At 40.9% G+C, this 15110-nt stretch overlaps 1 protein-coding gene across 2 annotated transcripts in view; it reads right to left on the minus strand.

Annotated features, from left to right (window-relative positions):
• The window catches only part of LOC107219773, a 102362-nt gene that overhangs the window by 25449 nt on the left and 61803 nt on the right, over nt 1-15110 (minus strand). The window contains exon 2 of one of the 2 annotated variants that reach the window (XM_015658104.2): nt 14952-15006. The exons of the other annotated variant lie outside the window; for it this stretch is intronic. The gene's annotated coding sequence lies outside the window, so the exon portion shown is untranslated. The remainder of the gene's footprint in view (nt 1-14951; nt 15007-15110) is intronic. 2 annotated transcript variants of the gene reach the window in all.

A 15110-nucleotide genomic window follows, 5' to 3' on the forward strand; every position in this document is an offset into this window, starting at 1 on the left:
TTTGCCCACCCAACGCACCGATGGACTGAATTATAGATGAATATAGTTTCGGACGATATAAGGTTTTGAAAATGTGTCGAACCTCGATTAATCGCGAGAATTTTTAACACTCGTCGCATTGTTCACTCGGTTGGAATTCCCATTATCACTGACTTCGTTTGCACATATTGTTGACCTCTCGATTATACCGCGAAACCGAAAAAACCCAAGGTATTGCAAGATTTGGTAAGAGAATTTATCGTCGAGGTGAGTTATCTCGTGTTCATACAATATTTTATGGGTTTCCGTGACGTCTATGAAAATATTCCCAACCCCCGCCAGTCATCATTCCCCATGGGGTCTGAATATCAATAACAGGTGAAATTATCAAGCCCCCATAGAATTCCCCATTAGATTTCTTGAAACCCCATAAAAATTCTCGGAACCCCATGGAATTTCCCATAAAATTTTTCGAAAACCCATAAAAAATCCAAAACCCCTGCAGTGATCCGATAGAAATGCTGGTCAACGATTCCAAAAATCCTAAACTATAACCCAAAACCCTGTGGAATTCTGATCTCTCCAAAAATTCCCATCTACCGTGGCTATGAAACGAGGAACCGTCCCTCTAACGTTATTATAATTTTGTCTTGCAATCTTAGAGCAAGGCTCGATCAAAAGTGTGAGAGGATCGATCCCGGGAATCATTACGAGCAATCATTATCGTCAAATTGCTTTTCCATCCTGCAAGTGCGACGAGTTTTAAAAGTATGTATTATCTACAGAGCAGTTTCCCGTCTCGCAAGGGGTTGCAAGTCTCGTTCCATCCTCGTTGGCTACACGAGCTGACAACAAAAGAGCACGAGGTGGCGATGCTCCGGTAAAATGATATTGGAAAATTTTTCATTTTTTTCCTTTATCTCAAAAACACGTTTCTCGGCTCAGACTTTTCCGGCCTAAGACGCGAAGCATGAATAAAGAAGGACGCAATAACGCAGCCTGAAAATGAACGGTAAAGTACGTACGAAGAAATAGGAAAAAAATTTTACGCAATAAAAGGGCGCGCGATAAACCGCGCTAACAAAGTTGCCAATTCAGGCTCCGCTCACTTATTCCCCTCGTTCCCTCGCAATATGTATACATACATGTATATGTATATAAATAAGTATGTACCGACTGGCTAGCAAAGGTCAGGCACAAGCTGCAAGGTAGGTGCGTCTCTTAGTACGGGTACACTTGGGGACAATGAATCTGAGACGGTTCATTTTTTACACTAGACGGTTACGTTGGCAACACGGAGAAACCTGCAGCGCCACAGTCGGCCGAGCGCGAAACAAACTCAATCTCAATAAACCTAACGTAACCCGTGACCGTCGAATCTAACCTTAAAATTGACGTGTCAATATGAAAAGTCATTATCCCCGCTGTGTTCTAAGTTGTGTCCGTGTTGCCAACGTAACCGTTTAGTGTAAAAAATGAGCCGTCTCAGATTCATTGACCCCAAGTGTACGTACATCCGAGAGTCAAGTCTCTCCGGCTAACTTGATTTGTAGATGTCGCGTAGCGCGCGGTAGCCGCACGTGCTGCAGAATTGACGAAGCCAATTTGTCTCCGGCACCTGTTAAGGTACGTACCTGTTATATCTCGGAGGCTTGGAGGCTAACTGATAGTCACGGGGAAAGCCGAGGAGTAGCGAGTCTCGAGTTGCGAGTTTCTAGTTGCGAGAGTGTTGCGAGTAGGCCGCACTCGGAGCAAGATGAGAATGATTAATGAGACCGGAAGGTGATACAGGAGGCCGCCAAATTCGCAGGTTAAACCGTATATAACGCCGTAAATAACTACATTCACGCACGTGTGAGCCGCGCGACGCTGACAACGCTCTCTATACGTATACCTACGGATCCTGGATTTTGTTCCCTCGGTCAATTTAACCGACAATACACCCGCCTGCAGGGGCGTCACCCCGCCGTGTTTGAAACGCGTCAAAAACAGCTCATCCCCGACGCCTCGTTTCGGCGTACAACGATTACTGTTTTGGCGCGGGGTGAGGGGGAGGGGTGGCGGGGGAGGAGGGGGTGGGGGGAGGGAGGCTGTTACGCCACCCGAAATCCATAAAGTGAATCCGCCCATCCGGCCAAATTCCATAAAAGTAGCTTACGTCCTATGGCTATAAAGTAAAACCGTGCTAGGATCAAGTTGTTTCGCTTGATGGGACCATATTTTGGAGGGCGCGGTTTTGCCGGAATTTCAGAATCGTCAGTGTCCGACCTTTCGGGTATATCTCAATTCTCGTTCGAGGTGAGAGTATTTTCCCTCTCTTTCTCTCTTTCTCTCTCTCTCTCTCTCTCTCTTTCTCCACACGCACTCGTAACTCCGGGCTGTTTTTCCGTTGAGAATTTCTTCCAAACTTAGAACACTCCAAGTGGTATGAATGTATTTTAATTTGAATATATACAGAAAAGGCGTGCAATAATAATCAGAAATCTGATACCCTAATTTCGTACAATCTATCAAATATATGTCAGGTCGAACCAAGAAATTACAGATATTACTGGCCTCGACACCGAAATCTATAAATTATCAACGATCTACGGAATCAATTAAATGTTCTCGAAGCTGACAAATTTTTCATCGCTGGGAGAAAAGCATTGGTCGAATAGTAAAAAACAAGTTGCCCACGGTAAAAATGAGATCGTGAAATAATTGCAGCGTGTAATTTTAGAAATTCAATTGAAAAAGTGATCATTTAATAATTTGGTTTCGATGTTAAATGCTGAGAAAAAATCCTCGCCTCTCTCTCTCTCTCTCTCTCTCTCTCTCTCTGGTACTTGACTTTTCACGTTCAAAGCTCGAGTATGATTTTTTTTCCGTCCGCTGGCCCCCGAACATCTCGACACTTTGAACGTGGAAAATTAGCCGGGAGTCTGCTGCTTTTTTCGAGCAAAAACTCGACATGACGAACGTGTGGGGGCAAGAGGCGAAGGCGCGGGGGAAATTAGCGCCGGACGAGCGCAGAGGCGGGATCGGATCAAAGGAATGATTGTTATTAACGGTCCAGCAGCGCCAAGGGAGGATCTAATTCGAGGCAGCCATCTCCGTCTTTCGACGCCTCGCTTCCTCGCCCCCGACGACTGCTTATCATTAGCATCTACACTCGCGCCTGACGAGCCATCATCATATCCGACCAGCCATGGAGCGATCTTTGCACTGGAGATAAGCTTTCCTCCTAAAACTCACCGGCCCCCTTTCGCCAGTCTGCCTCCGAGATCAAGACAGACTCTCCGCGATGCAGATGAAACCGTTTCGACGCTGATTTTCTATTGTGAAAGCCTCGTTGTTAACAACGTCTGTAAAATAACGTTGTTCCACTATTTTTTTTAACGATAAATACTTAGATTTTAAACGATTTTATTAAAACATAGCTCATTTTGTTCCATAACGAATTCCGTACAAATTTGTACGACAAACAATTGGCGAAGTGTTCGGATTTATGCAATCGTAATTATTTCCAGAGTTTAAACTTGCGATTCAACGAGAAATACTTTAGTTACTGTTAATCACAATTTAACTTAGACGGTATATGGATAATTCATTCACGGATAAAATCAATTATTCTTCGTTAAAAGCAGACGAACGATACGAATTGTTTTGGTGAAAAATCATGTAATAATGAGATTAAGTGTTCATAGTTTAACTTCAGTGTTTTCACATTTTCTCCTCCGAACTCTTACAGTTGAATTTAACCAGATCAGCTTCAATGACACTGTTTAAAGCTCTGTTTCATCACGTTTTTGTTTCAAAACTGTACATCCTTAAGGGTCAATGAGGTCCACAATCTGAATCAAAAGTCAGGCGAAGAAGCAAAAAAATAGTTCGAAAGATTACGAGGTATGTTATCAGTGTCGATATTTTATTTAGATTATAAATTATACGGTGATTACGAATGGCACGATATCTCTGAAATATGACTGACAATGAAATGCAGAATCTGCAGAGAAAATTCAACCAACATAAGCTAACAATAAGACATCAACAATTCAAGAGAAAGTATTCCAATTATATACGTTTGAAGTAATTAAGTTTCAGTGTTTTTTTATACAATCGTAATGTTTTTGAGCTCAGTTTGCTCCATGAACAAATCCCCGCAATTTGTTTAAAAAACATTCAAGAAATCTTACATTACAGTCTAGTTATAACGCGCAAATTCAGTTGTTGACCAACATTTGTTGCACCGTATTAACAGAAACCCACTTTTATCCGCTCTGGAAAAAACTGTTTATAAAATTCTTTGCAGGCGAGAATAAATTGACAAAAAACATGAAAAACGGATCAAAACGACCAGAGTTGAAGCATTTTTAACGCAATAATTTTAAGCCCTCTTTTCAAATTCATTTCCATCACATAGCAGGGATAATGTTTCATTCGTGTTTATCATCACTGGCGCAAATGACATTTCTAAAAAATATTCAACCACATATCTCTAATTTCCTAACTTTCTTATCGGACCAATTCAACTTTCATAGTTCTGTCCGTGCTTGTGCCACGCGATGGATCGAAACGAGAAACCGGAATTCCCGGTTTTAAGAACGACGAAAAACCAACGAACTCGGAAATGATCGTGAGCAGGTGAAAAAGGGAGAATGTAAAATTTATGAGAGGGATCAATTTGACGCACTCCGCGTTCTCGTATCTTCAATCTCTCGATAAGATCTGGCGCGGTTGCCCGCCCCCAACTTATACGTCTAAGGGGTAAAGTTACCATTGTTTTTCCGAACCGTACACCCTTCGCACTGAATGTAATTCTATCTCTTTGAAAAGTTATCGAATCGGGGAAGCTGATATCGTGTAATAAACGAGCGTGAATGATATCGATCTGCGAGGGATCCTTGATATATTGAATAATTAATTTTACACCCCGACGAAGAAGATTTCTTGCGGTGTTTTCTTTTTTTTCTTTCTTTTGTTTTTTTTTTCTTCTTGTCTCTCTCATTTTCTTCTCTTTTTTGATCTCAGATTGGAACCTCGTTGAACCTGATAAATTCGTAACTTCATAACTTTGACGTAACTTTCTAATTGATGAGCTCTTCATTTTTATTTTATTCCCATCTCCTTACGAATTACTGGAAAGTAATTAAGACGGCAACGGGAGACTTTAAATTTTTGAATCAGAGTATACCAGGACTACCGCACCAAACCGACCTATTTACGACCCTCACCATCGACTATTCATTTTATTTTTAATTATGGTGTAGAGTGTACAAAAAAAAACATCTTTCACCGGGTTTGACTTTTACTGCAAGCCTGTGTTGTCAAAAAATTTGTAACTCGGCAAATGATGATTTTTTTTCTACACTCCACGCCATACGTAAAAATGAATAAAATTTTTGAAAACTGTTTAAAATCGAACGTGCAAGCGATCCTTTAAAATATCCATCCAATTTCTGAAACGTAAAACTGCTACTATAATTCCTCGGAACAAGGGTTTACTGTCGGGTGGATATAAGAATGCGCAAATAACTATACGACCACGGTGGATTGACATAGTACAGGGTTTATGAGAGGAAATGAAAACGGATGCAATACAGATTCCAGACTCGTTGTTTACGGTGGAAAAGGAAGGATGTTCAGATTACGAGCTCCGCCGTTGGCCCGTTGACCCGAAGCCCCAGATAAGGAAGACGTAAATATCATGATTACCTATTTTCCCACAACCCGAGTCCCCGAGTCATTGTCAGATGAGAAATCGTTCGATCGGCGCGATACCGCCGCATTTTTCAGGGCGGTATACGAAAATGCGACAGAGGAAAAAGTTGACGGGACGAAATCCCCGAGAGTCAAATTACCGACAGTTAAAAACGTAGAAAGACCATGGATACGAAAAGTCGTCTCGTAGAAAAATAAAAATCAAGAACGCTAAAATGTATAAAAAAATTTATATCGAAATGTATTTTTAAGAATCGGCAAGATTACGAAGGGCAAAATATTGAGTTGCGAGGATATCGGAGAGTCAAAAGTTGACTTTTCGATGTCGGACTCGTGCCTTTTTCGATAATTTACCAATCCGGAATTATCAATAACGACTGACCAAACAATACAAGGTTGAAATCCCGAAACCCAATGAGACAGAATCGACAAAATACCGAAAGGTTGCCAGACGTCAGAAACACATTTATTCTTTTCAGCATCCCCATTTGCGGTTTATAGACGGCGTTACGCTTAACTTTCCTTTGCCTTCTTTTTTTCTTTGATGACATAGACGACAGTCTAACACAATGACATAATTTTTATAAAACTAGCGTCGAGTTGACAAATTTTACAAATTCCAAATTCTCAGGATATTCGGCATTTCGTCCTTTTGGGATTCTGGTCCTTCTGCATTCTGCGGTTCGAGATTTGGCACCTTCTGATCTTCGATTTCGGACAAATAATTTTTTTCGTTTCTTGGCTTCATTCATGCGGAATTTCTACTTTTCGGCAAAAATAATCTTACGGATGAAAGATTGTTCGGTCAAACGAACTTTCAAGCAAACAGTTATTCTACGTGGTGACTTATCGAAAAACACAATTTCGGTACACTGATAATTACTTATTTTTGCACCCTTCGATCCATACGCGCAAATTTCTGTACGAGTCGAAGCGATCGGTTTCTCAAGTTTCAAAAAGTTGTCACGATATATTCCACAGCAAATCTTGCACTTGCTTGACGTGAAAATTGTATTCGTAGTCGATTCCTTATTTTCCATACCACGAACAAATGAAAGAAAAAAATGACCAGCACCCGTTACGCAATGTCGTTAAACAGAAATGTATCACAAAATTAACAATTACCCGCACGTTGTTCCGGCTCTTCTTTCCAAACTCATCAATATCACCAAGCGATCAAATCCACAGCGCACCCCGTTCGATTCTTCGATTATCAATCAATGCCGGACGAATAGCCAAGGGTTGGGAGGGGGGGAAAAAAAATTGCAGGAAATATTTCGCCAGTGGGTTGCGGAAGTATATCGACAGATAGGAAATGTTGGCGAACCCGTCGCTACGGGGTTTCCACCCCTCCTCAACGTTGAACGCGTACGGAATAATTCGAGGCCACAAACTAGCCGGGTCGCCTCGTTCAAGATGGGTAGAGACGGAGCAACACGGCGAAACGGGGATGCCTGTTACAGGCCACGGAGGCCCAGTTATATTATCTGGATCGTAATTATTTCTGTTGTCTTCTCCCGTTTCCTCGCTGCTGCGGGGCAGCTGTAAATCGGACGATCTATAATCCCGAGACACCCATATAACCCCATACAGGCGGCGTATAAAACCGGAGCAATGGCGGTTGTGGCCTGCAGTGATTTATACCCTCCATCACGTGGGGGTCACTCAAAAACTGCTTCGACCGATCCTTGCCATTCGCACCGCGTGGCTATCCTCGTTTATTTCAACTTCTCGCGCCCGAAAGTCGTACCGAAATGAGGTGGGTCGCTGTTTTATTTTCATTCTATATAATTTTTCAACTTCGATTCCAACTCTTCTTTCTACCTTATTCGCTGAGAGAAATTTTTAGTTCCGGTTTCCGCTCAGTTATTGACTATTTTCATTTTTTACAACAATCGAAAAATATAGTTCTAGGTAGAAAGTGAAAATTAGTTCTCTAGTGTCCGTTACTGTTCTTTCTCATTACGATCACTGTTGCTAGATTTTCTTGCAGCTGCTGCGAAAATTTAACGCTCGTGCAACGATAAATTGACGCTAAAACCTCATTTAACTAAAAAAGTAGAGTAAACCTCGGAAACTGATTTTGCGTTGCAATAACCAAAAAAGGGTCGACGATAGCGCAAAATGGTGACGCGTACCTCGTTTTTCCTAATTCCAACAATATTTAAATAGTTTTTTTAACGATACCGGTTTTAGTGAATTTTTCTCATTGTTCCCATGTCAGCATCCAGTTTTTGGATTTCTCTGGTAATTTAGTTCACTCTTGCAAATTATCGCCGTTTTGTAACACAACATTTTTTTTTCCTATTTATTCTTCGCATTTTCGTTCAACTTTGATTCTTCTTACTCTTTAAATATGATCGCATATCTTTTATCTTTTCGACTTTCGTTTTATCTTAAGTGTACAACAATTGGGATTGGGATACTTTTATATGAAGAGAAGAAATCTTCTGAATACTTGTTTTTTTTTTTTTTTTTTTACTTTAGACCGGTACATCCATGTAACAGTAATTAATTGCCAATTAGCAGACTTCAATCCTCTCATACTTTATAGGTATTTTTACTAATTGAGTGAATTTACGAGTTTCGAGAAAACAAGCAGTGACAGACTCATTTAAACAAAAGAATTGGGTGTTTTTTTTTTACGGGTTCGAGACATTTATACCTATCCTCGGAATTAAAAACTCATAATATCGTCCGATTACTTTCTTTTTCAAGTACGTTTTTCGTAGTTTCATCGAATCTCAGCACGTTCTCAATTTACAATCGAGGTAGTCTAGTTCGGACATTCCAGCATTTTAGTTATGTACTGAAAAACCACGTATCAAAATAAAATATTCACCCAATTTCTTCAAAAACGTACAAACAGTTTCGAAGTTATCGTGTGAAAAATGTTGAATACAATTCTAGATCACTGTTTGAGTTTGAAATTTAAGCCTTAAAGAAGCTATGCCTCCCGTATTTCAGTCGTAGAATCATTGGTTGTTTGCGAACCTTCGGAAATCATTTAAAACATCGTCAACGCGATTTTCGTAAAACATCTTAGTAATTTTTCAAAAAAAAAAAAAATTCAACAATGGTTTTCCGATCGAATAGATCGATCGAGAATAACGTCTTTCATTACAACATGTAAAACGCACGAGGCTGCAGCGATATTCTCGGACAATGGACACGGAGGGATGAAAACGAGAGTGGAAAAAGAAGCCTTCGGGGACATGCGAAGGAGAAGAATACGTCGTCTCAGCAGGTTCGCAGGATTTGCGAGAGCCAGTTTATCGGTGAACTAGAGAGCTTGGTTAAAAGCGCTTTCGGATAAAGCCCTTTGAAGCACCGAGTAGGTAAAATGCTTTCGGATGAGAGAAAGTTTTCGCATCGGCGACGCCCCTCGGCCTTCTTCCTGGCCTCCGGTATGCCTCCAGAAGTGGAGAAGATCCAAAATTCACCAGACACAGCTGCAAGCCCACACCTCGACTTTCTATAACTATATACATTTCTATACACCGGCGTCTATCCCCGAACTCTTCCACGAGTTGAGCTTTTAATTACTCATGCCTGTCAGCCGTTGCGCCTCCAGCCCCAAAATTATCCTGCGAGAATTTTCTTCGCGGATAAAAATTATTCACCCGGTTTCTTGCTTTTTGCTTTTCCTTTTTCTCACTTCTTTATACTTCATTATTCTCCTTCCAGATGGCTATACCAACTCGATGTTGCTTACTCTGCTTATTAAATCCGATTCATCAACTGAGCCTGGTTCGGACTGTTCAAATATTACGTCACGCTCTCTGGGGGCTAGTGTTGAGGGGAGGGGGGAATACCCTCGTAATGTCACGTCACGCTTTTTTCACATGCATTTATTTGTTTTTTGAACGGACAATTAACGTTAGCCGTCGGATTGTTAACAAATTTTGATTTGTACGAAGGAGAGGAGGAAGTGCGAGAACAAAGTAGATCACATCGTGTTGAGAGGGGGGTAAAAAATTCCGTGACGATGGGGAGGGGGTCTAAGATGACGGAAAATAGGGTGACATGATATTTGAATGGCCCCCTTCACGATTTTCTTTGTTACTAAATCCAACTTTTTTCAACCCTCTCTCACAAGATTCTTTAAAACTGCGCAATTCAATACAGTGGGTGAAATAGTGAAATTCGAAGCAGCGATGGGATTTTGAGAAGAATCGCTAGGGAGAGAGGGTGAAATTGATCTCCTGAAGCTTCACGCCGCGTGATCGCAATCAACGAGAAAACGCGTTGAATGCCTCCGGGCTGCACGGAAATCCACAAAAAGAAGCCTTTCCAGGGACAGAGAGAGAGAGAGAGAGAGAGGGAGAAAGGGGGGAACACCCACACACACGTGTTCTCTCAGCCCCGACGGTACGAACAAACGAAAAGCAGCCTGAGCTTTCTCGCCGGATGTTTTGCCCGCGTAGGTATACGTACACATATAGCTGACGGCACTTTCGTTAATCCTGAAAATTGGCACAGCATGGCGCGGAGAAAGGGAATGGGAAAGGAGATGAACGAGTGTTGCAACACTGTGTTCTATACTCGGAGACACAACGAGGTATCGAGCTGACACAAAACGTGTCCGAAACCAATCGCGTTTGGTATACCTAACGTCAGCTTGAAAAGGATGATGTTTAAAATTGTCGAAAGTTGTAGCTGGATAGCTAATTTCTCTCCAATGACTGTTATACCGGGCAGCGAATCAATTCCAAAAGCAATTTCGTATAGGAATGGTTACTTCAAAGGTGTGTGTAGAAAAACTAATCCCTGTTGCATACACACTGCGAAAAATTTCATTTGTTACAGTAACTAGATAAATTCAGTAAAACAGGTATCGTTAAAAAAAACTGTTCGAATATTGTTGGAATTACGATAAACGATGTCTAAACTAGAAATTTCTCTCAGCTCAAGGACGATACATCGAACCTGGACTGTTTATGTTTGTATAACGCTCTTACGCGTACGCGTACGAATGTATAACCGATTCTTGTTCAGCGCCTCAGTTCGTCAGTCTTGTCGAATACTTCGTAGAAGTAGGACCTTGGCAATAATCTCGAATCAATAACCCATTGCGTATAATTTCCCGTCAACGGTCATTTTTCAAGGTCCGTTCGCTCGATGTACACTTTTCGAAAATCGTTCTTCCTCGCTGGATAAGTAACGGGTGAAAAGGTGAAGAAAACAAGCCAAGACCGCTTGATCAAGCGAGGAGGACACTCGTCTGAGCAAAGTAAGGAGAAGAACGGAAAGGAGCCCGCGACTCGGCCCCAAGTAAAAAACGACGAGGACAACGTCGCGCGTCGTTGTCGATAACGGATGTTGACGGAGCTTACAAACCCAATGACACTTGACAACACCTTTCAGTTCGCTCCAGAGTCTAGAGTCTCAAGTGCCCGAGTATCGGGTCTAGACTCCAGACCGTCGAGTGGGCCATTCCACACCGTGGCTACAAAGGCGTCAATACCATTTCCGGTTCTTGCTTGCGACTTGTGTCGGTGTGCGAGACTGTGCAACGTCCTACACACTCCCTCGGGTTAACAACACTCGGCTGATGCGAAACATCGCTTGTACAACGAGTGGAAACAATTAGTACCTACGCGTCTGCTCTGTGAAGTCTGATGACACGATACGCGATGACAACTGTGACGTCGTCGTTGACTCGTGCTTAACTGTCCGATGGTTTCGGTTACACGGCATCGATGATGAGCTTTGGTGAGTTTTTCACGTCGTTGAATTGAATTTTGCGTTAGTTGTTTACTGCGATTATTCCATCCGCGATATTGGTGTGCTCTTGTGCTTTGTCCGATTCGCGTTTGGACTGGATTTGACTTTTTTATTCTTCGTTTTGCGAAAGTTTTAGGGATTGTACAAACTTCGCAATTTTATTACGAGACAGTCTCGCGTTAAGAGATTCGTAAAATTGGAATCGGAATGTGATCAATACTCAATGACCAATGTGCGAATATATTTTCGTGAAATTAATGAAAAAGTTGGTATTGATTGTTGATTTAGCAACCGTCTGTGTAAAAATCATCTTGACGATTGCTTTCGAGATGTTCTGAGGTACGTACATTGAGTTCAATTGAACTGTTATCGAAGTTTTTAGCGAATGAAGTCAGTAAATTTCATAGAAGTGGACCCAGATATATGTAGTTACAATTTTTACACGGTTTTAAGGATTCTTCGCCTCGATATTTGAGGATTAATATAAACGAATAGTGTGAGGTTAAGCTGATGCAACAAATTATCGCGGAAAACCATCGTGCGAGCTTCTAACCTTCTAACAACCGATTTACTTACGATTAGAATTAACAACTGACAGGCAAACATCCAAACCGTATTTCTCTCGTGGCAATGAGTGTAAATAATATACAGTAGAAATTAATTTTAAATATCTCAGCTTCTAATAAAGTTAAGGAGTTTTTTTTTTTTTTCACGTTCAAGTTTAAACAATTCTCCATATAATGGTTTTATTACGATAGTAATTAAGTCGAACTGAAGAAATAAAAATTCACGTGAAAGGGGTTCAATCCTTACAGTCTGTTTCAATAGTACAAGATATTTTGAGGGGAAATTTTACCTTCATTGCCTGTCAGGAGTTAAATAATTTAAAACTGGCCATCTGTTTATTTTCAGTTAACAATTTATAGCATGAATCGCTGATACTTGTAAACTGAAATAAATCCATCGCGGAGAATAATGAACTATTCAAACGGTCAGCGGGCCAGATTTGGATGAAAGAAAGAAATACTTCAAGATAAAAACGGCCCCGAAGAACACAACAAAGCGAAATAATTACCCTGAAAAGTCTATTGCGAAGGGCTCCACTCGCTTCAAAAATAACTCAAGTACAGAACGGCTCGGGCTTCTGAACTGAATTTAAAAATGCGCCGCATCTTGACGGGCGGAAAGCCAAAAATCTCAGGTTCTCGTCTCGTCAAGCACTCAGGCAATCGAGCCTCCCTGATTTCTTCTAGTAAATTCACCCCGGTCAGTTTGTTGCGAAAAGTAAACGTAGAAGAATTTCATTCGTTAAGGTAACCAGAGAATTAAAAAAAAAGATGGCTATCTTTAGAACATACACGTTTAAATATTATTGAAATCACGATGCATAATATTCAGGCATAAGCTTGTCATGTCTCAGCAATACCTTTTTTAGGGTAGAAAAATACATTCTTTGGTTACGATGCGGAATGAAAAATTGAACAAATAAAAACAAACATTAATCTCGGTGCGGAAAGCGCGATCCGTACGTTGGAAGGAAAAGCAATGAGCGGTACGAATCCTGGAGGACATTAACGGGCCGGGGAATGACAGGAGCTTGACCCGCGTCAAATCCACCCCCGCTTTCCGTTAAACGATTATCATAATAATAGGAGCTGATAGGTTCCTTCTGGTCTCGAGTCGGGCGTATAAGGATACTGTCTGAGAACCCGTAACGGATCGCAAAGATTATCACCGGGGATAAGGACGGCGATGCCGATGAATGCGCGGGGAAGAAACATCGGCGGACCCGCTCACGGAGATTGCAGATTATTCTTATTTTACGATGTTGATGGATTTACTCGAGCTTTGGACGAATGAAATAGCCGCCGGAGGTAAGAGTGTGGAAAGATTGGGAAATGGAAGGGTCGCGATGTTGGATTTTTATAAAAGAAGAGAAAAAAAAAAAAAATAAATAAAACAACCTTAGTGTGCACGATCGAAAAGTAAAAAAGTCGTACAAAATTCAAAACCTCTATAATCGTGAGAATGATGAAAATATCCGAAACAGTAAGTGGAAAGAATTCTTACAATTTCATATTCGTTCGTTTTCTACACTCGGGCTTTTTTACGTATGAAAATTGTATGAATTGGCTCATCGCGTTTTTTAAAATTCTGTATCGTAACATTTCTACCATCTAATTTTTCTACCTTACCCTCCTATTCGACCTTGTGTATTCTTTTCAAGGATCACTAAAGTTGATAACGCGAACAAGGAGAGTGACTTTTTATCCGATTTATTTATCGAAATCGTAAGAATAGTGGAAAGAATCTATACACAAAGGCAACCTAAAGTTTTCCCATCCGAAGATGTTGAATTTTGCTCTTTTTCTTTTTTGTTGTTGATTTTCTTAAAATATATTGAGCTGGATTTTTATCTAGTGATTCTGAGTAAAGAGATTGATGCAGTAAATACATCGAAACGGGACGAAAAACGCGTATACGTAGCAGAGGCGGTAAATAAAATCCGTGTGGGTGATTTTTCAGAGTCCCGTTCATTCCAGAATTCTTCCACGTAGGGATACTGAAAATTTTCACGAACCGTATCCACTCTGAATTTCCTTACGATTAACATTCGCAATAATTTCCCCCTTCTCATTTTCAATTTAATTATACCTATTTCTTCAACAAATTCACCGTCAAGGACAAATAATAATTTTTTTCATTGAAAGAGAGAAAAAGAGCGATCCTTTATCTATCTATACATAGAAAAAGAAACCGATATTTTTTGCCTCCAAAATTCCAGAACAAAATTTCGCGCGGCACTTTATTGTTTTTACACCCTTTATAAACCCTCGGGACGTTGAATTCAACTTCTAGTTCACGGCGCGATATAATTCGGTGTAATTTAATTTAGTGAGTCTAACTTTCGGGGTCTTTCTTCTTGTATAATCGCGGTATGATAAGTAACGAGAAACAAACGAAAAAAAAAAAAAAAAAGAAAACCCACAAACACACGCGCACAAAACAGAAACAAACCATCAAAAATTTGACGAGCACTCGTTACGGTCTAGACTGCGCGTTGACAGCGATCGTTTTTCTCTTCTCACACCTCGTTGCTCAAGACGATGCGATGTTATCAAACCGTTATACGCGAACTAGAAATTCGCCGTAACCGTTGGGTGTTTCAATTTGGCAAAATTGCACCGATTTACTCGACAGTTTTTACCCCTTATTTCTTTCCTAGTATTATATGAAACGGTTATTTTCGGCGGTGATAATGGCTAGACACCCGCTTAACGATCGGTGATCATCGCCACGTTTCACGGTCCCGGTGATTTCATCGGTCAACCCCTAATTCTCGAAGCTCTATTCTACTTCAACCCCCACTCCCCCGGCTGTATAAATCTGTCGCTTACAATTAGTAGAACTGCAGGTATAGGCGCGGGGAGAGAGTCGAGCCTAATGAGGTGATTCATTCACGCCTTCGCCCCTTCGGAATCCCGATATATCAAGGGGCATTTCAGACCAAGGTGTTTATCTTTTTGCCAAAGCTCACTTACTCTTTACTCGGCTTGTCCATTTCAGCTCTACCGTTTCATCGCTTCCTCGGTATATCTGAAAATTAACCAATTAAACATCGTTATTGCCTAACGCTAGTTGATTAATTAATAACAGGCAGGGTTCAAGCTTGGTTTACACTAATTTCGACGAAACGTAAC

Source organism: Neodiprion lecontei, chromosome 2 (assembly GCF_021901455.1).
Source record: "Neodiprion lecontei isolate iyNeoLeco1 chromosome 2, iyNeoLeco1.1, whole genome shotgun sequence".
NCBI classification, from domain to species: domain Eukaryota; kingdom Metazoa; phylum Arthropoda; class Insecta; order Hymenoptera; family Diprionidae; genus Neodiprion; species Neodiprion lecontei.